The sequence below is a fragment of the Hemiscyllium ocellatum genome, chromosome 19, assembly GCF_020745735.1.
Source record: "Hemiscyllium ocellatum isolate sHemOce1 chromosome 19, sHemOce1.pat.X.cur, whole genome shotgun sequence".
NCBI lineage: Eukaryota > Metazoa > Chordata > Chondrichthyes > Orectolobiformes > Hemiscylliidae > Hemiscyllium > Hemiscyllium ocellatum.
In genome coordinates, this window is record NC_083419.1 from 79665217 (window position 1) to 79693138 (window position 27922).

Consider the following 27922-nt stretch of genomic DNA (forward strand, 5'->3'; position numbering starts at 1 on the left):
GATGGTTACTGTACATTGGGAGGTATGTCGGGCCGGGATGGTTACTGTACATTGGGATGTATGTTGGTCTGTGACAGTTACTGTGCAGTGGGACATATGTATGGACGTGATGGTTACTGTGCAGTGGGAGGTATGTGGGGCCGTGACGGTTACTGTACAGTGGGAGGTATGTTCGGCCGTGACAGTTACTGTGCAGTGGGAGGTATGTCCAGGCCGTGATGGTTACTGTACAGAGGGAGGTATGTCTGGGCCGTGATGGTTGCTGTACTGTCGCAGGTATGTCGGGCCGTGATGGTTACTGTACATAAGACCATAAGACATAGGAGTGCAAGTGAGGCCATTCGGCCCATCGAGTCCACTCCGGCATTCAATCATGGCTGATGGGCATTTCAACTCCACTTACCCGCATTCTCCCCGTAGCCCTTAATTCCTCGTGACATCAAGAATCTATCAATTTCTGCCTTGAAGACATTTAGCGTCCCGGCCTCCACTGCACTCCGTGGCAATGAATTCCACAGGCCCACCACTCTCTGGCTGAAGAAATGTCTCCACATTTCTGTTCTGAATTGACCCCCTCTAATTCTAAGGCTGTGTCCACGGGTCCTAGTCTCCTCGCCTAACAAAAACAATTTCCTAACGTCCACCCTTTCCAAGCCATGTATTATCTTGAAAGTTTCTATTAAGTCACCCTTAATCTTCTAAACTTCAATGAATACAATCCCAAATGGTTACTGTACAGTTGGAGGTATGTCAGGGTATGATGGTTACTGTACATTGGGAGGTATGTCTGGCCGTGACGGTTACTGTACAGAGGGAGGTATGTTGGGCCGTGACGGTTACTGTATATTGGGAGGTATGTCTGGCTGTGACGGTTACTGTACATTTGGAGGTATGTCGGGCCGTGACGGTTACTGTGCAGTGGGAGGTATGTCGAGCCGTGATGGTTACTGTACAGTGGGAGGTATGTCGAGCCCTGATGGTTACTGTACACTGGGAGGGATGTCGGACCGTGATGGTTACTGTACAGTGGGAGGTGTGTCGGGCCTTGATGGTTACTGTACAGTGGGAAGTATGTATGGCTGTGAGGTTGCAGACTGTATGAGATGTACAGAGTACGATTCTGCTGCTGCCTATGGCCCTCTGCACCTCATGGCTGCATCATCTTTAATTATTCAATCTGTGTAAAGTCTGTCCCATTCAGTACTCAAGGGGCTACATATCATGGTGAGGAGGGTCGGCAAAATGTGAACGTAGCCATTCTTACCGATATATGAAATGGAGAGTGTATCTGTAGCAGCAGATCGGTGATGATGTGGTCAATTATATGTTTCCCTTTTATTGATTCACCCATAACCTGCCACAGAGTAGTCTAGCAACCACAGGATGCAGCATCAATGCTGAGCACTACCATTAGATTTGATTCCCGATAGAATAGGAACTGGCCCTTCAGCCCAACCAGTCCACACCGACCCTCCAAAGAGCAGCACATGCCTCTCTGACTAATGCACTGAATATTATGGGCAGTTTGCAATGGCCAATTCACCTGAGCTGCAGATTTTTTGGACTGTGGGAGGAAACCCACGCAGACACAGAGAGAATGTGCAAACTCCACCCGAGGCTGGAATCAAACCTGGGACCCTGGTGCTATAAGGCAGCAGTCCTAACCACTGAGCCAACCTGCCACCCTATATTGACAACATACCAAGGAGCTGTCCCCCTCTACCTGGCTGTGTCCTGTCAGTGGGACAGACCCTACCAGAGAGGGTGGTGATGTTGCCTGGGACATAGTTTACAGACAATATCTGACTGTTGCTTGATTAGTCCATGGGAAATATATACCAGGTCAGTTTCACATTTTCTGTAATGAAGAGTTAATATCACTATATTTCTTACATATTTTAAAATAAACCAAACATCATTATTTTTCAGTTGAAAACTATTGAAGTGAACAATAATTGAATTACCAGAGCACACACTTAACTATTACACAATTCAGTGACTGTAGTAAACAGCTGATACATATTCAGATCAGTGAACACACCATCTTGCAGGCAGCAAAGCTGTTGAAAATGACTTTGAGAAAAAGCCTGAATTCAGACACAGTGTTATTGGGCCTCACCACGACCTCCAAAACACTGGCCATCTCCAAAATCTGTCCAGAGAGCTGCCACACAATCCCTCACAATAGGCTGATTAGAGACATACCTGAACAACGGGGAGATGTGTGTGGGCGAGACTGGTCAATGGACTAGAACATGGTGCTGGTCCAGACGCAGTTCAATATTTATAACAACGACCTGTAAACAGCCATGTCTTGCAAGTATATCACTTCTTGTGTGCCACCTAAACTCTGTAATTCTGAACCTTGGACCTGATCCTGAATGAAGATGTTATAAAGGTGAGGGACTCCTGCAGCACATGGCATCTTACATTGAATCCCTCATAAACAATATCCAGTGTAAGTTAGCCCCACAATATCAGTATCCAAACAGAATTGCACAGTTCCATTGATGGCCGGCATGACACCAGCCCAACAACCTTGTGTATGATTTGAGCTGGAAATCTCTGTGTAAATGTTTGCAGCATTGTTCGAACCGTTAACTGGCATGAAGTAAAGTCTCTTTACTGAAGGTCCGATATCCTTTCATAATATCAACTTTTAGATTGTCCAAAAAGCACAAAATCCACACATGTATTCAGTACACTGTTATAACAACAATATGGTGAAAATTCACAGGAATTTGCATTGAAATGATGAGTCTCATGGTCACACCCAAGACCAAATTATTATTTAGTACAACGACTTTGAAAATACACAATTATTTTCCTTTGTATTCATATTGTTAACTAATAGTCGATTCTCATGCTTCTCAGATGCTGCCTGAACGTCTGAGTTTTTTTTTAGAATAACACTTTTTGACTCTTATCTCCAACATCTGCAGTCCTCACTTTCTCCCTGCTAATATTCACTCATAATCATTTTCGTGACAACAATGCCACTGTGTGTTTAAACATGTTCCAGTCAGATATGAGTACAATTCAGTTGCTTCAGTCTATCTCAGAGCTCAGTAATGTGGGATGAGAATGCCAGTGTTTGTGATGCTTGCTATGTAGGCCATGCCTCTGAGAGACTGACCGATTGTTTCAAACATCATATCCCTTCAGCTGTTCACAACAAGCAAGGTACTGCCTGGACCAACCGGCCTGAGCTCACAAAACCCAAAAACACAGTGCCCAGCATTGAACGGATCTGGACAATATTTGTATGTTAATTTATTCATGAAATGTGATTGGGACGGCATTTATTGATAGATAGGGAACTTGAAACAGTGACACTGAAGGAACGGCAATATACTTCCCAATCAGGATGGTAGATGGCTTAGAGCTGAATGCAAACATGATGGGGTACATGTATATCTGCTTCCCGTGTCCTTCTTGATGGTCGGAGGTTCAGAGGTATGTTGTAAGGAGCCTTGGTAAATTTCTGCAGAGCGCCGTGTAGATGTCAAGTATTGCTGCTACGGAGCGTCAGTGGATGAGGGGTGAAGCTGCACTCACACAGGCAAATGGAAGCATTTAATCACGCACGCATTCAACATGTGTCTTAGCAATTGGGGGATAGGCCTTTGGAAATGTTGAGGTGAGTAATTCCTGCAGAATTTCTAGCTCCTGACATATTCTTGTAGCCAATGAATTTATATGCGTCAAAAGGTGGTGCTGGAAAAGTAAATCATTTCAGGCAGCATCTGAGGTACAGAAGAGTCAATGTTTTAGCATAAGCCCTTCGCAGGAATAGTAATGAAATCATATGGCCAGTCCAGTCCAGTTCAGGTTAACGGTAATCCCTGCGATATTGCTAGGTGGGTGTTCAGTTATGGTGGTGGCATTGAACGTTAGAGGATGTGTTTTAATTTTCCATTGTTAGAAGTAATCGTTGTCTGGCACGTGTGTAATGGAAATGGTATTGTCACTGTTAAGCACACATCTGCATATTTCCAGGTCCTGGTACATTTGGACAAGGACTGCTTCAGTATCTGAGTAAATCACGAAAGGTGTTGAACACTGTCCAATCATTGGCAAATATCCTCATTTGTGATTTTGCAGTCATTTTTGAAGCAGCTGAAAATTATTGGGCCTAGAGCAGAGAGGACTCTTATAGCTCACTGATGCTGTCCCTCTCTCTGAGCTAGGAAGCTTGTTTCTAGTTCCACCTGGTCCAGAGGTGTCAAACAACATATCTGAATGGAATAATATTATACTATTTACCATAAGGAGCTGAGTGAGGACTTGGTTACCTCAATAAGTTGGACGGCTGGTTTGTAATACAGATTAATACCAACAGTGTGGGTTCAATTCTGCATTGACTGAGGTGACTGAAAAGGGCTGTCCTATTCAAACTCTCCCTTGCTTGAGACATGATGACTGTCCAGTTAAACTACCACCAGTCATCTCTGTCTAACGAGAGAGCAGCCCTATGGTGTGCAGTGCCTTACCTTTCCATTTCTGATCTACAGGCTTAGCCAGAAACTCCCTTCATGGGGAACTGCTACAGAGATGTCCTGGAGCTGAGATGGCTGCTCTCCACCAACCCCAGCCACCTACCTTTGTACCAGGTATAACTCCAGCTAGTGCAGACGATTCCTATTTGCTCCAGTTTTGCCGTTAATCCTGGATACAACACTTGGTCAAATGCAGTTATGATGATGTTAAGTGCAGTCACTGCCGCCTCACCTCTAGAATTCAGCTGCGTGGTCTCTTGTTGTACATGGTTAAACTAAGGCTTCAATGATCCTAAGGGATAAGAGCCCAAACTGAGATTCAGTGATCTGGTTGGTGCTGAGCAAGTGCTGCCTGATCCCACTGTGGGTGACATTTTCCAACCCTTTATTAAAGCTAGTGATGAGAGCAATGGGGCAGTCATTGATTGTTTGATGGTTTATCTGTGTGTGTACAGGACACACACGGATAGTTTTCCATGTTGAAAGGTCGATGCCAGTGCTGTATCCCAGCAGGAACAGCTTGAATGGAATGTTATCAGGGCCCACAGCCATTACATTCCCCATCACTCCAGCCGTTTGGAATTACCACACACACTGAATCGAATTAGCTGAAGACTGCCATCTGTGGGAGACTAAAATAGATCATCCTATCGATACTTCTGTCTGAACATTGTTGTGGCCGTTTCAGCCTTAGCTTTTCTATTGTTGTGTCGGGCACTTCCATCATTAAGGAAGGTGATATGTGGGGATCCTCCTCCTCCAGTGAGTTGTTTGATTGACACCACCATTCAACCTGACTGCATGTGACAGGATTGTGGAGAGTAGGTCAAATTTGTTGGTTAGATCTGTCTGTCACTAGCTGTTTTGGGCTATTTGGTGAGTAAGTGGTCCTGTTTGGTAATGTCACCTCTTTTGGATGTGTACCTGGTGCTGCTCTTGGCCAGCCCTCCTGTATTCTCCATTGAACAAGGGGTTATCCCCTGGCCTGATACTCACGGTAAAGTGGACCATATACCAAGCAGTGACAGTGAAAATTGTGCTGGAGTACTATTCTGCTCCTGTTGGTAATGACCCTAATCACCTCACACAGGCCAGTGCTGAGTTCCCAATATGGTCATCCATCAATGTCTCTGCAGCCGCGGTGAAGGTGAGGTCAAGTATGTCTTTCCCTGTCAGTCGGTCCCTCCCCACCCGGTGCAGACCCAGTCTCGCAGCTATGTTCTTTTGGACACGATCATTTCGATCAGCAATGCTGCTGCTGAGCCCCTCTTGGTGGTGATTTTGAAATAGACCACCCAGTATGCGTTCTCCAGCTCATTCATTCTGTCAGTGCGTCCTCCAAGTGTTCATTGTAGAGGGACACTGATGCATCAGCTGAGGGACGGGTGTCAGCAGGTTTCCGTCTTTGTGTTTGATCTGACACGTGAGGCTTCGTTATTTCACATTGTTGCTTGAAGAGTCTGTAGGACGTCCCTCTCACATTTCGCCCTAGCCCCCAGACATTAGGAAGGAGGGATTTCCAGTGTCCAGTTTCTGCAGGGCTTTTATTTTTTTGTCACTATCAATCGAAAGGCCTCTTCTGTGCTGTATGACACTCACTCGATAACTCCTGTGATTGAACATTAAGACATTGCGCAATTCTACTTTAAACTATCTACGTGTATCTCTGTATCTTTCCCAGTCGTCTCCTCCAGCCGCTACATCCATCTGTATTTCAGTAACCCTCCGTATCACTACAACCTTTATATCATAATACAGCCCCATCTATCACTGTAAACTCTGCCAGCCCCTACACCCCTCCCTATCTTTCTAAACTCCAGCTGCTTCACCTTTCCCCATATCCCGTGAATGAGTTCAAAAATATCTCACTAACCTATTCTGGCATGCGCAGGCTGCACTATTTCTGTAATACTTTCAGTCTTGCTTTCCTCTCTCTGTAACATTTCGCACCTTGCTTTCCTATCTCTGTTACATTTCCAGTCTTGCTTTCCTGTCTCTGTAACATTTCCTGCCTTGCTTTCCTCTCTCTGTAACATTTCCATCTTTTCGATCCTCTCTCTGTAACATGTCCAGCCTTTCTTTCCTACCTCTGTTGCATCTCAAGCCTTGCTTTCCTCTCTCTATAACATCTCCAGCCTTGCTTTCCTATCTCTGTAACAGCTAGAACCTTGTTTTCCTCTCTCTGTAACATTTCCTGCCTTGCTTTCCTCTCTCTCTGTAACATTTCCATCCTTTCTATCCTCTCTCTGTAACATGTCCAGCCTTTCTTTTCTACCTCTGTTGCATCTCTAGCCTTGCTGTCCTCTCTCTATAACATCTCCAGCCTTGCTTTCCTATCTCTGTAACAGCTAGAACCTTGTTTTCCTATCTCTGAAACATCTCCAGCCTTGCTTTCCTTTCTCTGTAACATTTCTGACCTTGTATTCTTCTCTCTGTAATATTTCCTGGCTTGCTTTCCTCTCTCTCTAACATCTCCAGCCTTGCTTTCCTTTCTCTCCGTATCATGTCCAGCCTTGCTTACCTATCTCTGCAACATCTCCAGCCTTGCTTTCGTCTCTTTCTGTAACATCTCCAGCCTTGCTTTCTCATCTCTTTAACATCTCCAGCCTTGCTTTCCTATCCCTGTAACATCCCCTGCCTTGTTTCCCTATCTCTGTAATGTCTCCAGCCTTGCTTTCCTTTCTCTGTAACATCTCCAGCCTTACTTTCCTATTTCTGTAACATCTTTGGAATTGCTTTCCTTCACACCTCAGTTAATTGGTTTTAACACACCACAGTGAATTGGTTATATATTTGCTCCTGCATTTCCATCTTTCTGGGGCTCTATAATATATCCCCAGCAGTGTGTCTGTCATCGTTTGGACCCTCACCTCGACCCATAAATCCTCATTTGAAGATACGTCCATAGTATGGTCCCTCCGTACTGGAGTAACTGTTCCTTAATTGATAATGCCACCTCTTAAACACCCTCTGCTGTCCTGCGTATAGTTCCAGTACAACAGAATATTGAGTTGTTAGCCCTGACCCCTCTCAAATACGTCTCTGTGATGGCAAAAACGTTCCACCTCCACATGACAACTCATGCCATTATCACAACGGTCTGTCTGATAATACTGCCAGTATAAACCTAAGCTGAAATATAACACCTGGAATACCCTGTACCTCAGGGTTCTTCAATCATGCACTATTTGTTATCAGGCTGCCAAAACCATGAACCAAAATTGTAACTCTGGGACTGAATGAATATTTGTTGAAATGTAATTTCTTTTCTCAAAAAATGTATTCATCAAGTGCAACTTTCCAGAACTGAGCAGTCAACTCCATACACAATGAGTTTCTGATGGTTAATTCCCTGCTCAGTGTGCAGAGGGGACAGTCCTCAGTAATGGAGAAACTAAGGACTGCAGTTGATGGAGATCAGAGTCGAAAAGTGTGGTGCTGGAAAAGCACAGCAGGTCAGGAAACATCCGATGAGCAAGAGAGTCGACGGTTCGAGCATGAGCTCGTTATCAGGAAGGGATTGGTACATTCCTTTTTCTTGGATTCCGTAATTCGCAGGACTTTGGGAACCGTACTTGGTCAGGAAGGCATTACTCTATATAACACTGAAATGGAAAGCAGTCAATCAGTTTGTTGGACGGGTGTAGACAAGTTGAGGGGAAGTACATACTGATTGAGGTATAAACATAAGGATAGATAAATCCCCTGGATCAGATGGGGTGTACATGAGTTTACTCCAGGAGGTGATGGATGAGATTATTGTGCCTTTGGTGATGATTGTTGTGCCTTCACTGTCCACTCGAGTGGTGCCAGATGATTGGAGTGTGGAAAATGTTGTTGTTCCTTGTTCAGGGAAGGGAATAGGGATAACTCGGGAATGACCGAACAGTCAGTCTTAAATCAGTGGTGGGCAAAGTATTGGAGATGCTTCTGAGAGACAGGATTTACAATTACTTACAAAATGATAATTTGATTAAAGATAATCAGCATGGCTTTTTGAGGAGCAGGTCATGCCTCACAAACCTTATTGAATTATTTGAAGATGTGAAAAATACATGTTGATGAAGGTAGACCGGTAGATGTGATGAACACAAATATTGTGGTTCTGTTCGCCGAGCTGGGAATTTGTGTTGCAGACGTTTCGTCCCCGGTCTAGGTGACATCCTCGGTGCTTGGGAGCCTCCTGTGAAGGCTCGGCGAACAGAACCACAACAACGAGCACCCGAGCTACAAATCTTCTCACAAATGGTGAACACGAATTTTAGCAAGGCGTTTGCTTAGGTTCCCCATTGTAGGCTTTTTTAAAAGGTAAGGAGGCATGGATGCAGGGAAATTTGGCTCTCTGGATACGGGCGTGGCTGGCCAATAGAATACAGAGGATGGAAGCAGATGGAAAGTATTCAGCCTGGAGTTCAGTGACCAGTGGTGTTCCACAGGGATCGGTTCTGGGACCTGTGCTGTTTGTGATTTTTATAAAGGACTTTGATGAAGAAGTGGAATGGTGGGTTAGTAAGTTTACCGAAGACATGCAGGTTGATGGAGTTGTGGGTAGTGTGGGGGGCTGTTGTAGGTTGCAACAGGACATTGACAGGATGCAGCGCTGGGTTAATAAGTGGCAGATAAGGTTCAACCTTAAAAAGTGTGAAGTGATTTGTTTTGGAAAGTTGCATTTGAATAGAGAATACAGAGATAATGGTAGAATTCTTGGCAATGGGGAGGAACAGAGGGATCTTAGGTTCCATGTCCATAGATTCAACAAAATTGTCACCCAAGTTGATAGAGTTGTTAAGAAGGTGTATGGTGTATTGTCTTTCATTAGCAGGGGGATTGAGTTTAAGAGCGGCGAGGTTAATGCTTAGCTGTGGTTCAAACACACTTGGAATATTGTGTTCAGTTCTGTTTGCCTCATTATAGGAAGGATGTGGAAGCCTGAGAGAGTGTGCAGAGGAGATTTACCAGGATGCTGCCTGGACTGGAGGACATGTCTTAGAAGAAAGTTTGAGGGAGCTAGGGATTTTATCCCTGGAGCGAAGAAGAATGACAGCTGACATGATAAAGGTGTACAAGATGTTGAGAGATAAAGATTGGATATGGGAGTCTTTTCCCATGGCAGAAATGGCTATCTACAAGGGGCGTAATTTTAAAGTGATTGGAGGAAGGTTTAGGGGAGATGTCAGAGATAGGTTCTTTACACAGAGAGTGGTGGGGGTGGAATGCATGGCCAGTGATAGAAATAGAGTCAGATACATTAGGGATAATTGAGAAGACTCTTGATTAGGCACATAGAAGCTCGTGCATTGAAGATTATGTAGGTTACTCCGATCTTAATGTAGGATAAAAGGCTGGCAAAACATTGACGGCTGAAGTGCCTGCACTGTGCTGTACTATTCTATGTTCCAAGTTTCTCTCAGCTGGTAGATTCTCATCAGTTAGTGAATGTGTGAGGGAGTGAGGTGAGAGAGGTAAGGAATCTGGAAGGGGCGTTAGGCCAAGACTTCCAGTTATGGTGTGCATAGCTACAGTCAGCTGAGTGCCAACACAATATGTGTGGTTCTGGACCAGTGGTGCTGGAAGAGCACAGCAGTTCAGGCAGCATCTAACGAGCAGCGAAATCGACGTTTCGGACAAAACCCCTTCATCAGGAATAAAGGCAATGAGCCTGAAGCGTGGAGAGATAAGCTTGGGGAGGGGGTGGGTGGGGAGAGAGTAGCATAGAGTAAAATGGGTGAGTGGGGGAGGAAATGAAGGTGATAGGTCAGGGAGGAGAGGGTGGAGTGGATAGGTGGTGCAGTGGGAGAGGGACTCCCTGAGATTCCTGTAGAGAGAGGAGGAACACTTCTTCAAGGCAGGCATCCTTGCAAAAGGATTCGCAGTAGGGTTAAAATCAACGAGGTAAAAACAATGACTGCAGATGCTGGAAGACAGATTCTGGATCCGTGGTGCTGGAAGAGCCTGAAACGTCGATTTCGCTGCTCGTTGGATCCTACCTGAACTGCTGTGCTCTTCTAGCACCACTGATCCAGAATCTGGTTTCCAGCATCTGCAGTCATTTTTTTCACCAATATGTGTGGTTACCTAGACCACACAAAATCCACCAAGTTCAGTTATTAAACTGATTTTTGGTTTGTCGTTAGCTACTGGTTTCTTCAGATACATTCTGTTGGGTGACCCATGTATTAATATCTGATCATCCACAGGCAGGTACAATTTTATTTTGATACTGATGAATGTGAAGGTATATTTATTAGATATAATTTCAGAGGATTCACAGTGAGACACAAGATGCTGCAGAAAACTGTCAATTGTGAATATGTTCACACAGCGTCTGGACCAGGTAGCCAGATGTCAGCACCATAAGAGATAAAATGTGATTCTGACACTCCATGTCCATACAACTGCTCTCTGGGTCATCCCTGACTGTAGATGAATTTGTAAGACCTGGTTCCTGATCAAACATTGGTATCTAAATTAGACCGTATTTTTAACTACACTGAGAACATTGATAGGTAAAAACAAGGAGTGCAGATGCTGGAAAGCAGAGCCTAGATTAGGGTGGTGCTGGAAGATCACAGCAGGTCAGGCAGCATCCAAGGTGCAGGACACACGGCGTTTCAGGCAAAAGCCCTTCATCAGCAATGATGATTGATAGCCTGTTGGCTAGTTTCCTCCTGCCCAAGGTGGAATCCAAATGATTTACATTGAAAGAATGTTTGACTGATTGCCCTGACCCAGGATGGAAACTTTCTGTACAGATTCTGGATCAGGCCAGTATCTCACTCAGTGTCACAGGCAGCTGTGAGGTCCCGAAGCACGGTTCCTGAATTCAGGCGTTTTGGAATCCATTTTTAATGCCGGCTATGATTGCAACGTGGTGGGTTTACTGACCTGAAAAATGATCAGGAGTTAGCCATGTATGTGTATTGGGCAATGATGAGATATGAACTACAATTATTCAACTGAACAATAATTGCATCATCTCTGAAAACAATTAAGTTGGTTCTACTTTGATGGAACTAAAATGTAAACACCCAACAACATTTTATGATACAAAACTAAATAATGTGCGTTTTGTTTTATACCAAAAAAAATGTTGTCTGATTATTCTAGTGATTACAATTACACATTGAATGCCAGTACTCAAATGCATACATTAATGCTATATCATTTGCAAAGTGGTTGGTCTCTGACTGATTGCATATTCAGAGTGAGCAAACGATTGAACAATCAGATAGAATTATCTTTCTGACACATTAAATATAATCAAGCGATTTAATTCTCACTGAAGTGTGTGTGCTTCAGCTATCTGCAAACAATTCTATTAGTTTTAAAATAGTGATGGAAAATGGTCGACCAGATCTAAAAGTTGAAGTTCTAAATTGGAGTAAGGCTAATTTTGATGATATTAGGCAAGAACTTTCAAAAGGTGATTGGAAGCAGATGTTCGCAGATAAAGGGGCAGCTGGAAAGTGGGAAACATTCAGAAATTGGGTAACGGAGTCCAGAGACAGTATATTCCTGTTACGGGGAAAGGAAAGACTAGTAGGTATAGGTAATGTTGCTTGACTAAAGAAATTGAAGTCTGGTTAAGAAAAAGAGGGAGCATATGACAGGTACAGACAAGGTAGATCGAGTGAACCCTTAGAAGAGTACAAAAGGCAATATGAGTATTCTTAAGAGGGAAATCAGGAGGGCAAAAAGGGGACATGAGATAATATTGGCAAATAGAATTAAGGAAAATCCAAAAGGAGTTTAAAAGACATTAAGGACAAAAGGGTAAATAGGGAAAGAAAAGCACCCTTCAAAAATCAGCTTGGAGGTCTTTGTGTGGAATGCAGGCGTTGGGGGCGATACTAAATGGGTATGTTTCATCAATGTTTATTGTTGGAAAGGACATGGAAGATATAGAACGTAGGGAAACAAATACTGACAACTTCAAAATGTTCTTATTACAGAGGAGGATGTGTTGGATGTCTTGAAACGTATAAAAGTGGATAAATCCCCGGAACCTGATCAGGTGTACAGAGAACTCTGTGGGAAGCCAGCGAACGAATTGCTGGGCCTGTTACTGAGATATTTGTATCATCACTAGTCATAGATGTGGTGCCAGAGGACTGGAGGTTGGTGAATGTGGTGCCAATGTTTAAGAAAGTTGGTAAGGACAAGCATGGGAACTATAGACCAGTGAGCCTGACAGGTGGGCAAGGTGTGGAGTGAACCCTGAGGGACAGAATTTACATGTATTTCGAAAGGCAAGGACTGAATAGGGATAGTCAGCGGGACTTTTTGAGTGGAAAACCATGTCTCACAATCTTGTTTGAATTTTTTGCAGAAGTAACAATGATGATTGATGAGGGCAAAGTGGTGGATGTGATGTATTTGAACTTCAGTAAGTCGTTCAACAAGACTGGGAGACTGGTTAGTCAGGTTGGATGCCATGGAATAGAGGGAGAACTAGCCATTTGGATCCAGAAATGGCACAAACGAAGAAGGCAGAGGGTGGTGGTGTAGGGTTGTTTTACAGACTGGAGGCTTGTGACTAGTGGAGTGCCACAAGAATCGGTGCTGGGTCCACTACTTTTCGGCAGATGCAACACCTTCCTAACTATTGACTCAACCTACAAGTTTACCTTGAAACAATCTTGTACCAGAACGTGCAACTCTCTTTGCTCTTCAGACTTCTGAATTTTCTCTCCATTTATAAAATAGTCCATGCCTCTCTCCCTCCTCACAAAGTGCATCACCTTAGGCTTTCCCAAGATGTCCTCTATCTGCCTCTTCTTTGCCCACTCTCCTAACCTGTCTAAATCCTTCTGCAGCCTCCCTGCCATCTCAATGCTGCCTAACCCTCTACCTACCTTTGTATCAACTAAAAACCGAGCCAGAATACTCTCAGTTCCTTAATGTAGATCGTTAATGCACAAAGTAAAAAGTTGTGGTCCCAACACTGAGCCATACGGAACACCAGTTGTCATCGGCTGCTATCCCAAGAAGGACCTTTTTATCCCCACTCTCTACTTGATGCCAGACATCCAAGCTTCTGCACACACTAGTAACTTTCCTCGAACAAAATGGGGCCTTATTTTACTCAGCAACCTCCTGTGCGGAATCTTGCCAAAGTCCTTCTTGAAATCCAGGTGGATAGCATCCATTGACTTTCCTTTGTCTCACTTGCATGTTGCATCCTCAAATAACTTTTACAAATTTATGAGGCATGACGTCCTCTTGATGAAACCATACTGACTTTGCCCAATTTTACAAATCACTTGCAAGTATTCAGAATCTCATCCTTCACAATGGATTCTAGGACTTTGCACATGACTGAGGTTAGGCTAACTGGTCTGTCACTTCCTGACTTTTGCCTTATTCCCACTTTAAGGAAGCTGTCATGTTTGCAACTTTCTAGTCTTTTGAGCCTCTCCCTAATTCTAGAAATTCATGAAAGATCACCACAAATGTCTCCATTATTTCTTCAGCTATCTCCCTTGGTGCTCTGCGATATCGTCCATCTGGTCCAGTTCATTTACCCATTTAGTTTTTCGAGCAGCTTCTCCTAATAAGCTCTGTCCCCTCGCTATCTTGAATTTTTGGGATACTATTCGTGTCTTTCACTGCGAAAACTAACATGAAATAATTGTTCAGTTTCTCAGCCATTATTTGTTCCCCATTACTGTATCTCCAGCGTCGTATTCGGTGACCAATTTCCATTTCTGCCTCTCTTTTGCCCTTTACATATCTAAAGAATCACTTAGTCTTTTATATTACTGGCTAGCTTACCCTAATATTTAATCTTCTTCCTCCTAGTTCCTATGTTGTTGCCCTGCATTGGTACACGTAAGCTTCCAAATCCTCTGGTTTCCCACTGCCATTTGCCATGTTATCTGATTTCTCTTTTGCTTTTACACTAATCCTGATTTCTCCTGTTAGCCATTGTTGCCTCATCCTCCCTATGCCATGCTTCTTCTGGCTTGGGATGAATCTCTGCTGCGTCTCCTGACTTACTCGCATAAACTCCCACCATTATTGTTCCACTGTCTTTCCTGCTAACATGCTCTCCGAGTCAATGTAACCCAGTTCCTCCCTCATGCCATTGTAGTTGCTTTTATTCAGCGGTAATATTGTGAAATCTGATTCTATCTTCAACCTCTCAAATTGAAGAGATATTATGATCACTCCTCATCAAGGTTTCTTTACCTTAAGCTCCCTTATCACGTCTACCTCATTCCACAACTCTAAATCCAGTATTGCCCATTCCCTCGTTGCCTGCTCCAAAAAGCCATCTCGTAGACATTCCACAAATTTCTTTCCTTGCAAACCATTGCCAACTTGATTTTCCCAGTCCAGCTGTATATTGAAATCCTCCCAATCACTGTAACTTTGGCTTTCCTTCACATCTTTTCTACTTCCTGATGTGACAGCCGATCCAGCTCCTAACTACGATTTGTAGACCTGTACATAACTCTAACTATGGTTTTTCACCTTTGCCGTTCCTCAATTCTAACCACACAGATTCTATACCATCTGTCCCTACTTTGACCTTTGGGAAATGAGTGATGGGACTGCAAACTACTTTAGCATTGTCTCAACTTCATAGTTTAGGCATTGATTAAAATATTACATTATCAATTCCATTGGAATGTGGCCACAATCTATTTCTTCGGCCAAATGTTCTGTGTGTTATGGAAGAATGCAGACATTTGGAATTGTTAGAAAAGCAAGATGTGAAGTGGACTTGTGTCTATAAAGAGATTAAGGTGGGTCAAGTGAACAGAAAAAATATTGTTGTATGGAGCATTGTAGGAAATAATGTATGTGCGCTCAAAGATGTTGGCAGGTTGAATTGAAAGGCAGTGCATTATTTCAATAGAGAGATTGGCTTGAGGCACAGAAAAACCAGGCACCTGGCCTCAATAGCATCCTGCCCATTCGCAACATGATCTCCCAACACTCATACTCAAAGCACTGATCAATAAAGACAAGCATAGCAAACCCCACCTTCACTGCCCGGTCTACCTGCGATTCTGGACTCTACTTTCAAGGACCTATGAGCCTGCACACTATTTTTCAACATCATTCCCGAAGGTCCCACCATTTACTGTATAACTCCTGCCCTGTTGTACCTTCCCAGAGCTCAGTGCTTCACATTTATCTAAATGTAACTCCATCCTTGGCCCATTGGCTCTTTTGATCAAGGTCCCATTGTACTCTGCGGTAAACATTGCTGGCCACTGCACCTCCAATTCTGATGTCATCTGCAAACACACTAGCCAGAAACTTATTCACATCCAACTTATGTATACAAATGATGTAAAGCGGTGGATGCAGCACTGTTTCTTTTGGGACACCACTCGTTGCAGGCGTCCCGTCTGAAAAGCAGTCCTTTACTATCGTCTGTCTCCTACCATCAAACCATTTTTGTAGTCAATTGGCTAGCTTATCTTGGATCCATTTATGATCTAACCTTACTAACTTGTCTGTCATGTGGAATCCTGTCAAATGCCTTGCTGAAGTTTACATGGGCAGCGTCTTCCACACTGCTGTTATTAATCTTTTTTTGTCACCTCTTCAAAAAACGCAATCAACTTTGTTACACATGATTTCCCGTACGCAAAGCCATGTTGACTACCCCTAAGCAGTCCTTGTATCTGCAAATGCATGTAAATCCTACCCCTCACAATCAATGATGTACAGTTCAGATCACTATTCCCTTTCCTCGTTAGACACTTCCGTTGCGCACTGCAAATGTTAATAGAACCAGGTTAGTGATATGACCAATAATATAGGTCTCAGACTGGGTCAGGTTGCGGAACAAGTCAGGCAGGATTCTTTAATCTTCTAAAATTAACAAGTTTATCACCCAAACAAAGTTGCTCAAACAATGATGGAAAGATGAATGACAAACAGCTTGGATATTGCAAATCTGTTCACCGATGTTTCCCTCTCTAAAAGAACTGGCACATGCACACGTTTGATGACAAACTGAAAAATAAAATCTCTGCAGAACGTTCACTTGAAAGAACCTTGTCTAGATATTAATTGAATTCATTTCAAGAGGAAATATGAGCGTTTGTCCCAAATATTATTCAGCGTATGGAGCTATGTGGCTCTTCCAAGCTACTGGTAATGGGATCACTTCCTGGCTAGCTGAATTCCTTTTACTTCAGGCAGTGGGGCGACTTCATTGAATCCTGAACAGGAATCCTCCATCAGTGGTAAAGTCGACTGATGAGTGTTTAGCTCATACATATTTCTGGGAAGAGGAACACGATGACAGATGGAGCAATAGGCTGTTTCTTCTCAATAAGATTACATTTTCTGCTTCTCTGAGTTGAATCACATATTAACGTTATTCAGACGTAAACTGGACAAAACGATGTCTCTTTGAACAGTGCCCGAACTGTATGACTCCATCACATTCCATTCTCCATGTAGGTATATCATTGTTGCTGCCGTATGCAATGCGCTTTCTTTCATAACAAATGGCCCCATTAAATTTGAAGATGTGTTCCTACGTTCCCGTATACTTTGAAAATGCAACTTTTAATGTCTTCACAATATCTGTATTTAAATGAATGCAACTTATTCTCAAATTACTTTCTCAATCTTATTCTCCCATACAAGATAAAATATCCATCAGGATTCACGAGCTCAAAAATTTATCTGGTCAATAAGAACATTTCTCATTCTCAGGCCTAAACATCTAATTGTTCCTAACACAATGCCATCATTGCAAGAACGAGTAAAGAGAAACATCTTTGAAAAGTTTGAAAACCAATTTGTTTTTCACTTCAGATAAATACAACCCACACACAATACATCAAGTGCGGTTTCTGCAATGGCCTGTACAGATGCAGCAAAACATCCTTCAGATCCATACCCGATATCTTTTGCAAGAAAACGTATCATTCCATTTATTTTCCAAATCAAGTGCTGCATATACAGTCTAACTTGTTGTGATTTATGTACCAGGACACATGAAATCCTTTCTACCACCGAGTTCTGCATTCTGTCTCCAGTTTTATAATTTATGGTTGTTTTATGTTTCCTCCAAAACATAAACTTTCTATCACCCATAATGTATTTTTTTTCGTCTGAAGCTTGGCTCAGAACCCTCCCCTGTCTGTATCCCATTGCAGACATTCTGTGTCCACTTGACATTTCATGGAATGACTGTCTTGGCGTATGAGTAAATTGAGCTCCAATTCATTCGGCCCTTTCATTCAAATCATTAATCTAGATTGTAAACTAATGATGATCTCACATTGATCCCTGAAGACTTCCAATAGTTACAGCTTTCCAACCTGAAAATATGTAATTATCTCTACTCTGATTGTCCTGTTAGCTAACCAGGTCTCCCCTGTTCCTGTGCAGCAGTCTAGAAATGTTGCATTGCCTGCTGCTATGCTGTGAAGCTGGTTGATGATTTGTTGATGATCTCAGCGATCATCCATTCGAACCATTTGTTTTCAGGTGATCAGGTGGCGTTCGTACTGATCCCTGATATAGACAAACATTTGGAAGGAATTGCTACCAGTTCAAAGGTGCTGTCTTTCAGGTGCAGCAATAGAAACGTTCTGCAATATCAGTCATGTGTTCAACTTTCACCCGACAGACATTGAGGAAGAGGGGAGATTTCCTATTAGCCCGATTAATATGCGTTCCCTTAACTACACAACCAATAATCTTAATCATCAATTTCATTTTTGGCTGATTGTGCTGTATTGAAAAATTGCCACAGTCACTACACATTAAAATAAATTATTGTCTTTGAGAGATGACCATATTGAGGTTTATAAAATCACGAGGGCATGGACAGGGTTAAAGGGACAAGGTGTTTTCCTTGGAGTAAGGGAGTACAGAACTAGACGGCATAGGTTTAAGGTGAGAGAGGGAAGATATAAAATGGACCTAAGGGGCAACTTGTTCACACGGAGTATGGTGTGTGTATGGAATGAGCTGCCAGAGGAACAGGTGGAGGCTGGCATAATTACAATATTTAAAAGTAATCCAAATGTGCACATGGAATGGAATGATTTAGAGGGATATGGCGAAATGCTGGAAAATGGGACTAAATTAATTTAGGACATCTGGTTGGTATGGATGATTTGCACAAAAGAGTCTGTAGTGTATATCTATTACACTATGATCAAACACTTCATTCTATTCATGAATAACTCCTTAGAGGGCAGAATTGGCTGCTCCTGCCTCATTACATGATACTGACTGGCTGAATGGTGTCTTCCTCTCCTTTTGTAACAGCCTGAAGGGATGCAGTGGGATAGGATCTCCAACCGGCTGCTCGGTTTAAAAAGATCAGACTGGTCTGTTTGCGGCTGAAAACCCATTTTCTATCTATTCTCAATAAACATTGGTTCCCCTGTCCAACAAAGATCAGTCCAGGCCTTGAATATCTTCAATGACCCAGTCTTCACCGTTCCCTTGGGATGAGAATACAACAGTCAGCACAACCCAAAGGAGATAGGAACATCCTATCCGCACGGTGGCACAGTGGTTGGCACTGCTGCCTCACAGCGCCTTAGACCCGGGTTCAATTCCCGACTCAGGCGACTGACTGTGTGGAGTTTGCATGTTCTCCCCGTGTCTGCGTGGGTTTCCTCCGGGTGCTCCGGTTTCCTCCCACCGTCCAAAGATGTGCGGGTCAGGTGAATTGGCCATGCTAAATTGCCCGTAGTGTTAGGTAAAGGGGTAAATTTAGGGGTATGGGTGGGTTGCGCTTCTGCGGGTCAGTGTGGACTTGTTGGGCCGAAGGGCCTGTTTCCACACTGTAAGTCTAATCTAATCTAATCCTTATATCAATCTTAAATGGGGAGACCACTCAATTTAAATGTGTATGAACCTCATATTTGTAGAAGTGAGGGCAAAACCAATAGGAAAGACAGACTACTTAGCCCCATAAACCTATCTCACATTCGCATTGACTCTGTTCAGTAAAGTATTTAATAAACACAGCCTTCACTGCTCTCTTTGGTCGACATTTCCGATGCAGTAAACCATAGAGAATATGAAATTGGTGTAGACTAGACTATTTGGTCCATCGAGTCTGATCTGCGTTTCAATCATGGTTGACATGCTTCTCAACAAAATTCTCCCACTTTCTCAGTATAACCCTTGATCACCTTCTCAATCAAAACGCATCTATCTCTGTCTTAAAGACAGATCTGTGCCTGTGTCTCTGTTTGTCCATATGTGTGCATGCGTTTCAGCTTATTGGCAGGAGACAGAGTGTGGGGGAGGAGGGTTGGCATTTGGACATGAGCCGTGTGACCAGGGACGTTCCACAGGGATTGGTGCTGGATCCATTTTTTGTTCTCATTTCTCTCAATGATTTAAAAAAAAATTATAGAAGGCACGTTTATGGATGTCACCAAGATTAATTATATAATGGAAGCTGAAGAAGGTTACATAAGATTACAAAGAGATCATGATTATTTGGATCAATGAATGATAGAGTTGTACAGCACAGAAACAGACCCTTTGGTCCAACTCATTCGTGGCAATAGATGTCCTAACTTAACTTAGTTTCATTTTCTCGCATTTGTTCCTTATCACTCTAAAGCCTTCCAATTGTTGTCCCCATCCAGATGCCTTTTAAATGTTGCAATTGTACCAGCCTCCACCACTTCGTATAGCAGCTCATTGCATACACTCACCACCCTTTGTGTGAAAATGGTCCCCTTAGGTCCATTTTAAATTTTGTCCATCTCACCTTAAATCTATGTCCCCTAGTTTTGGACTTCGCTACCCTGGAGTAATGACTCTGACTATTCACCCTATCCATGCTCTTCATGATTTGATAATCCTCTAGAGGGTGCAAATGTGACTCCAATCAACACAAATGGTTGTGTTTTCAGGAAAACTGGACCTAAATTCTGAAATTAAATACTGACATCCTCTTCCATCTCCGTAACATCAAAATTCTAAAAGCATCTTAACCACTTGTTGAGCAACATTATGAAACGCTTCTGTAGGATTTGAATCTAGACTTTGGGGCTCAGAGGTAGAGACACTACCACCATTTGGCAACAATCCCTGAAGCTGCAAAATTATTCTCCTGTGTGTTTATTCATCAGCCTGTTTTGAAATACTGTAACATACCTTCGTGAGAGGCAAGACTTGAATCTAGACCTTCTGGTTCAGATTTAGAGGCACTACCATGCAAGTACAAGTATTGGAATCTAACCCAGAGCTCTGGCTCAGAGACATGGGCGTTACCCACTACACAAGACTTAAACTATGCCCAGATTCTGGATCACATTTTAAATGTCAGCTTTCAGCTCTGTGTGGATTCATTAAAATTTGGTTCACTTTTAATGAATTACACAACTAAAAGAATTACATTGCTCAGCAGACTCACTTCGACTACAGGATGCTAAGTTTATGTGCTTTGCCTTCGTGATAAACTATGAAGATCGTTAATCGTTTGGCTATGATTTCCACCTTAAGCGGATATTACCTGACATCTGCAATATGAGGGAAAGACATCCTGCAGACGCACTCTGTACTATAAAGGACTTCGAATAGATATATATTACTGAACACCAGAAACGAAGGAAGAGCATTTTTTCTACGCCCAAAACACTAATCACCATTTCCCGCCTCTAACGTATGACTGTCCTCCTCCAAAAACCATTAAATGATACAAGGCAGCTGATTACTTTCCAGCCTTTCTTCGCCAGTACTATCACTCACTGGGCTGAGGAGTGGCACATAGAGTTTAATTTCGATAAATGAAAGGTATCACAATTTGGTAAAACAATTCAGGAGAGGACATCTACAATTAAGTGTCAGGCCATTGGTAGTGTTGTAGAACAGAGAGATCTAGGGGTTCTGATATATTTCTTTGAAGTTTGCACCATGCGTTGGCAGGGTGGGTATGAAGGCATTTGGGTTGCTGGCCTTCATTGCTCAGACCTCTGAGTAGAGGAGGTGGAACATTATCTTCAGGTTGTGTAGGACATTCGTGAGGTCTCTCCTGAAGTACTGTGTGCAGTACAGGTCACCCAGTCACATTGAGGATATTATTAAACTGGAGACGGTTCAGGAAAGATTTACCAGGGTGTTGCTGGGAATGGAGTGTTTAAGTTATAAGAACAGGATGAATGGATCTTTTCCACTGCAGCCGAGGAGGTTGAAACCTTATTAACGTTATAGAAGTTGATTAAAAAATTGAGAAATATAGATTATGTTGAATGACAAGTGTCCTTTCCTTAGTTTGGTGGATTTCAAGACTAGGGTGTAATTTTAAGATGAGCGGAGTCGGTTTTACAGAAGACTTGGTGTCATAGAGCTGTCCTGCATGGAAACAGACCTTTCTATCCAACTCGTCCCTACTGACCAGATATCCGACATTAATGTAGATCCCTTTGCTAGCATTTGACCCATATCCCCCTAAATGTTTCCTACTCATGTTTCCATCCAGATGCCTTTTAAATGTTTTAATTATACCAGCCTCCACAACTTTCTCTGGCAAAGTTACAATGACAGCACCCTCTCTTTGTAAACGTTGCCTCTTAGATCCCTTTTAGTTAGTTCCCCTCTCACCTTCAACCTGTGCTCTTTAGCTTTGGAACGTGCTACCCTGGGGAATCAAAGATCTTAACTATTCACACTATTCATTCCAAACATGACTTCAAAATCCTCTAAGATCACCTCACCACTGCTGTTATTCTGGGAAAATAACACCAGCCTATTCAGCCTCTCCATAAATCGCAAAGCCTCCAACCCTTGCAACATCTTTGTAAATCTTTTCCGAACCCTTTCAGGTTTCACACATCTTTCCTCTATGAGTGAGACTGTAATTGCATGAAGTATACAAAATGGCAAAAATGGTCCTGTACAGCCGCAATATGCCCTCCCAACTCCTGTATTCAATGCACTGACCAACAACCGCAAGCATATCAAATACCTTCTTCACTATCTTATATACCTGTTGCTCCACTTTCAAAGTATTATGAACCTGCACTCCATTGTCTCTTTGTTTCGCAACACTTCCGACGGACTTAACATTAAATGTATAAGTCAAGCCTTGATTTTCCTATCCGACATGCAGCATCTCACAGTTACATAAAATAAAGTCCATCTGTCATTCCTCAGGTCATTAGCCCATCTGATCAATGTCCTGTTTTAATCCGAGGTGACTTTCCTCTCCGTCCACTGCACATCCAATTTTGGTGTCATCTATGAACGTACGAACCATTCCACCTATTTTCACATCCAATTTATTTTTATAACTGGCGAACATTAGTGAACCTAGCACCAATTTATGTGGCACTCCACTAGTCACAAGTCTCCTGTCTGAAAAGCAACCACCATCACCACCCTCTGCCTTCTACCTTCGAGCCAGTTCTGTATCCAAATGGCTAGTTCTCCATGAATTCTGCGATATCTAACCTTGCTAACCAGTTTCCCATGGGGAACTGTGTCGGACGCCTTACAGAAATCTATATAGATCACGTCTACCACTCTGCCCTCATCAATCCTCTTTGTTAGTTCAACAAAACAAAAATCACATTTGTGAGACATGATTTCCCATCACAACACCATGTTGACTATTCTTAATCAGTCCTTGACTTTCCAAATATATGTACATCCTGTCCCGCAGGATTCCCTCCAACAACGTGCCCACTTCCAATGCCAGGCTCACTGGTCTATTGTTCCCTGGCTTTTCCTTCCCAGTTTGTTTAAGAATATCACCACATTAGTCATCTCGTATCCTCCAACACCTTACTTGTGGCTATAAACGATAAGAACATGTCATCAAGATTCCCAGCAATCAGTTCCCCAGCTTCCCACAGATCAGGATCCATGAAATGCACTTTTATTACACATCACCTGGTTTGTAAATGGAATGAACGTCCTGAGAAATGATGGATGTGGGTAAAGTCTCAACAGTTAGAAGACTTTTTAAAAGTAAAAGAATACGAGAAGTTTTGGAAATATAAGGTACAAGCCCAGGAACGTGGGTTTAGTCTCGTTCCAGGTTATCGTTAGCATTGAGTTTATGGGCAGATAGGTCTGTTTCCAAACCCACTGTATAACTCTATGACACCATGTGTGTTTGTGTATCCAAGTTTCTATCTGCATATTTCTGTCTGCGCTTGCCCATTTGTGTGTGTCTATATGTGTCACTGTGTGTGCATCCATTCCTCTGTGTATGTTATGTGTGCTCGTGCATTAGTGTGTGGATGTATGCTTGTGCGTCTGCCTCTGCATCTCTGTGCAATGGGATTTCTTTTGTTTTGGGGGTGCATAATTGAAATAGGGTTCAAAGTCTTTCTCCCTCTCTCTCTGTCCCACTTTTGTTTAAAGTGATACAATGCCACACTCTGTGAGTCTGCCTTCAGACTTTTCAATCCATTCTCGCACATAAGATTATATGGACGAGTAAGTTACGAAGCATTGCATTTTACAGTAAGAGTGCGTGCGTGTGTCAATGTATGTCTGCCTCTCTGTGTGCTTGTCTTTGTGTCTGTGTTTGTGTGTGTCGGTGTGTACATGTTTCTGTGTATCTCTATGTGTTTGATTTGTGTTTGTGTGCCTTTGTGTTTGTGTGTATCTGTGATTCTGCGTGTGTGTGAGGAGTGTGGGTGCCTGTGTATAGGGGGATTGTTGGTATCTGCGTGTTTGTGTGTGTGTGCCTGTATGTCGGTTTGTAAGGGTGTTTTCTATATGGTTTGTGTCAATGCGCATGCCTCGGTCTGTGTGCCTGTGTATGTGCGTATCATTGTGTATCAGTGTGCCTGGGTGTAAGTGTCTGTGTTTGCGTCTGCGTATGTTTCTGTGCGCATGTATATACGTACATGTGTTTTTTGTGTTTCTGCATGTGTGTTAGTTGTGTGTCTGGCTGAATGTGTCTGTCTGTGTATAAGCGTACATGTGCATTTGTGGGGAGTGCGGGTGTTTGTGTGTGTTAGTGTTCATGTCTGTTTGAGTGTGTCTGTCTGTCTCTGTGTGTGTATGCGTGTGTGTGTGGGGATATGGGTGCCTTGTGTTTTAGTGTGTGTGCATGTTTTGTGTGTATGCCTGGCTGTCTGTGTCTGTGTGTGAGCGTATGTGGGTGTGTGTGGGCAGTGTGGGTGCCGTTGTGTGGGGAGTGTGGATGTTCTCGTGTGTGGGAAGCATGGCTGTCTTTGTGTTTGTGTGTATATGTGTTTGTATCAAAGAGTGAAAAGCTGGAAAAGCACAGAATTTCAGGCAGCATCCAAGGAGCAGGAAAGTTGAAATTTCTAGCATAATCCCATCATTAGTAGTGAGGCTTGTGGACCAAGTGGGCTGAACCATAAATGGGAAGGGGTAGTGCTTGGGTAAGGTAGCTGGGAAGGCGACAATTAAATGAAGGTAGGGTGAAGGTGATAGGTTGGAGCAAAGGGTGAAGTGGATAATGGGAATGAAGATGGACAGGTAGTACAGTTCAAGAGAGAGGTGCCGAGTTGGAAGGATGGATCTGGGATAAGTTCTGGTGGGTGGGGGTATGGAAAAAAGAAACGAATGAAATCTGTGGTTGTGTGTGTTTTGCAGTTGTGTGTGTCTGCGAGAGTGCACGCGTATGTGTGCGTGTATGTATATATGTCTGCATGAGTGTAAGCATGTGTGTGCGTGTGTGTGTTTGTCATGGGCGTTTGCATGTCTCTTTGTGTCTGTGTGGCTCTCTGCGTCTGGGTGTGTGTTGGGTGTGTGTGTTTGTAAGCGCGGGTAGGGTGGCTATGGGTATGTGTATTGTGTGTGAGTGTCTGTGTGCAGCTGTACATGTATGTATGTACGTGTCTCTGTGTGTGCGCGCGTTTGTAATGTGTGTGTGTAAGTGTGAGGGGGGTGGCTATGAGTATTGTGTATCTGTGCGTGAGTGCCTGTGTGCAGATCTATGTGTGTACATGTCTGTGTGTGTGTGTGTTTGTAGTGTGTGTGTGCGTATATGTATGTTGATGGTGCTCTCAGTTTGGATAGAGCTGTGAGCTGATACACTCCCTCTGTCCTTTCTAAACTGAATCCTTGATGATTTTCGCCCTCCATTACCACCTGTACAGAGGGGTGGGGAGACAAACAGAGACTAACAGCAACAGAAAGCTCAGCAAGTCTGTCAGCATCTGTGGATAGAAATGGAAGTTAATGTCTTGGTTGAGTTCCCCTTCCTCAGAAACTCATGTCAGGGGGATAGTATATCACAGTAACACCACAGAGACTGCCAGACTCGCCCCACACTGATACACACAGATAAACAGACACTAATACAGAGGCATAGAGACATTCAGTCATACACTGACACCAATACAGACATAGAGCGTCTGTCAGTATTTCTCTTGCTCTGGTAACTTTGTCAATATATCACTTGCTCTCTGGTGTATATCTGTTTTTTTTCAGTCTGTTCTTGGGGAGTGTTTTCGTATTGCGCTTGTTCACACTAGTGAGAGAGTCAGTATTTATGTGCGGATTGTGATTGTAGGATAATTTCAATGCTTGCAGAAACCAAACCTGGAAGAATTGTAAACTGTGTGGAGGACAGTGTGGAACTCCAAAAGGGCAGTGACGAATTGGTGTAGTGTTCTGTTTTATGGCAATGAGCATCAATGCAGAACAGTGTGAAATGATGCACTTTGGTAAGAATAACATTGACAGACAATATAAAACATCTGTACCGTTATAAAAGGGCTGCAGGAGCACAAGATGCTGGATGTATATGAGGACAGATTATTGAACATGGCAGGACAAGTGACGAGTGCAGTAAATGTCACAGATTATTTTTAGTATCTGAGCTTATTACAGGAGGAGGTAAAGGAGGGAGCCTCCGTGCTCCCTTCCTGAGAGGTAGTGGTGACGATGTGATGTGAGCCCACCCTCCCACCCACCGAGACGGTAGGGTTTCCATTTATACGAGCTCGACACAAAAGAGAGATGGCATCAGGGCCACGGCTTCTACGTTGTGCCGGGGGATATGAAACTGCCAGTGGATTTAAAGCGAGAATTGCCCTTCACTGAACATTGCTCCATACTCGGTTGGTGGGACGTGGATGTTTCAGAATCTCCACACGAGACGTCACAGTCCTCTCCGACTCGTACCAGGGTCCTCCCCATGTGGCGGGGTGGGGGTGATGAGGGAGCGGATATCGGGCACTCGGCTTGACGCTTTCTGTCCTATTCCAGGCTGTTTCTCCTGGAATGGGACAAAGGGAAGGAGGGAGGGAGGCAAGTTTGCAGTGGGTGGCCTTGCTCTTATTTCTAGTGTAGGTGTTACGGGGAAATGGTGAGGTGTCAGGAGGGAGTCATTCCATAGTGTTATGTCCATGCTGTGTTATTAGTGTGGGTGGTACAGTGGAGAGAAATTGAGAGAGAGAGAGAGAGAGAGAGAGAGAGAGAAGGTGCAAGAGTGAGATTGGTGGAGCATGAGCCTAGCTGTGGTCGTTGCGATGACAAATATACGGTGAGTTTGAGGGAGCAGAAAGTATACAGTGACCCTTATTCTGACAGAGCGGGGAAGGCTATTGATGCTTCTCCTGTATTGCTAGACATTTCCTCAGACTGCAGATACTGCACTGAGCTAGGTGGTGAGCTCGGACAATGCTCAGTGGGTCTGGTGGTGTTGTTCCCTCTAGGAAGAGAATGGTCCACCTCTGTACTAGCCCATCCACCAGGACTTCCAAACCCCTGTCAAACAACCGTGGTGTAATTGCCCCTTATGTGCCATGCTCAGGATAAAGTGTGCAGGGCAACTTCTAACTAAGAAAGCTCAACTGTCTGCCCATTGGCTTTTTGAAGATGGCACCAGTGCCAGGGATCAAGGGATATCCTGGGGCATCCGAGCGATGGTGAGTATCTCCAGCCATGATGGGTGGGAGAATCGGGCTGGTAGTGAATAAGAGGGACACCATGGGGTGGGGTGGTTAGTTAATGAGGTGAGTTTGATAAGATAGCACCAGACAACTTGTTCAGCCTCGTACAGACAATCCCTCTGTCACAGTCAATGAAAATGTCACTGAGTCAAATTATTGTTAAATTCAGCCCAGTGAGTCATAGATTCTGTTGAAACCACTAACAGTCACAAAGCTGCAGTTGCTTGTCCAATGCTCTCCATCACAGAGAAGGACATAAACTTGACCTAACTTTGGGAAATAAGGCAGGGCAGGAGATTGAATTATCAGTGGGGAAGCACTTTGGAACAAGTAATCATAATTCTATTAGTTTTAAAATAGAGATGGAAAAGGATGAAGTGCGTCTAAAAGATAATGTTTTAAATTGGAGGTAGGCCAATTTGATGATATTAGGCAAGACCTTGGATAGGGTAAATGGACATAGTCTTTTCCCTGGGGTTCAGGAGACCAGAATTAGAGGGTATAGGTTTAAGGTGAGAGGGAAAAGATATAAAAGTGACCTAAGGGACAATGTTTCTACACAGAGTGTGGTACGTGTATGGG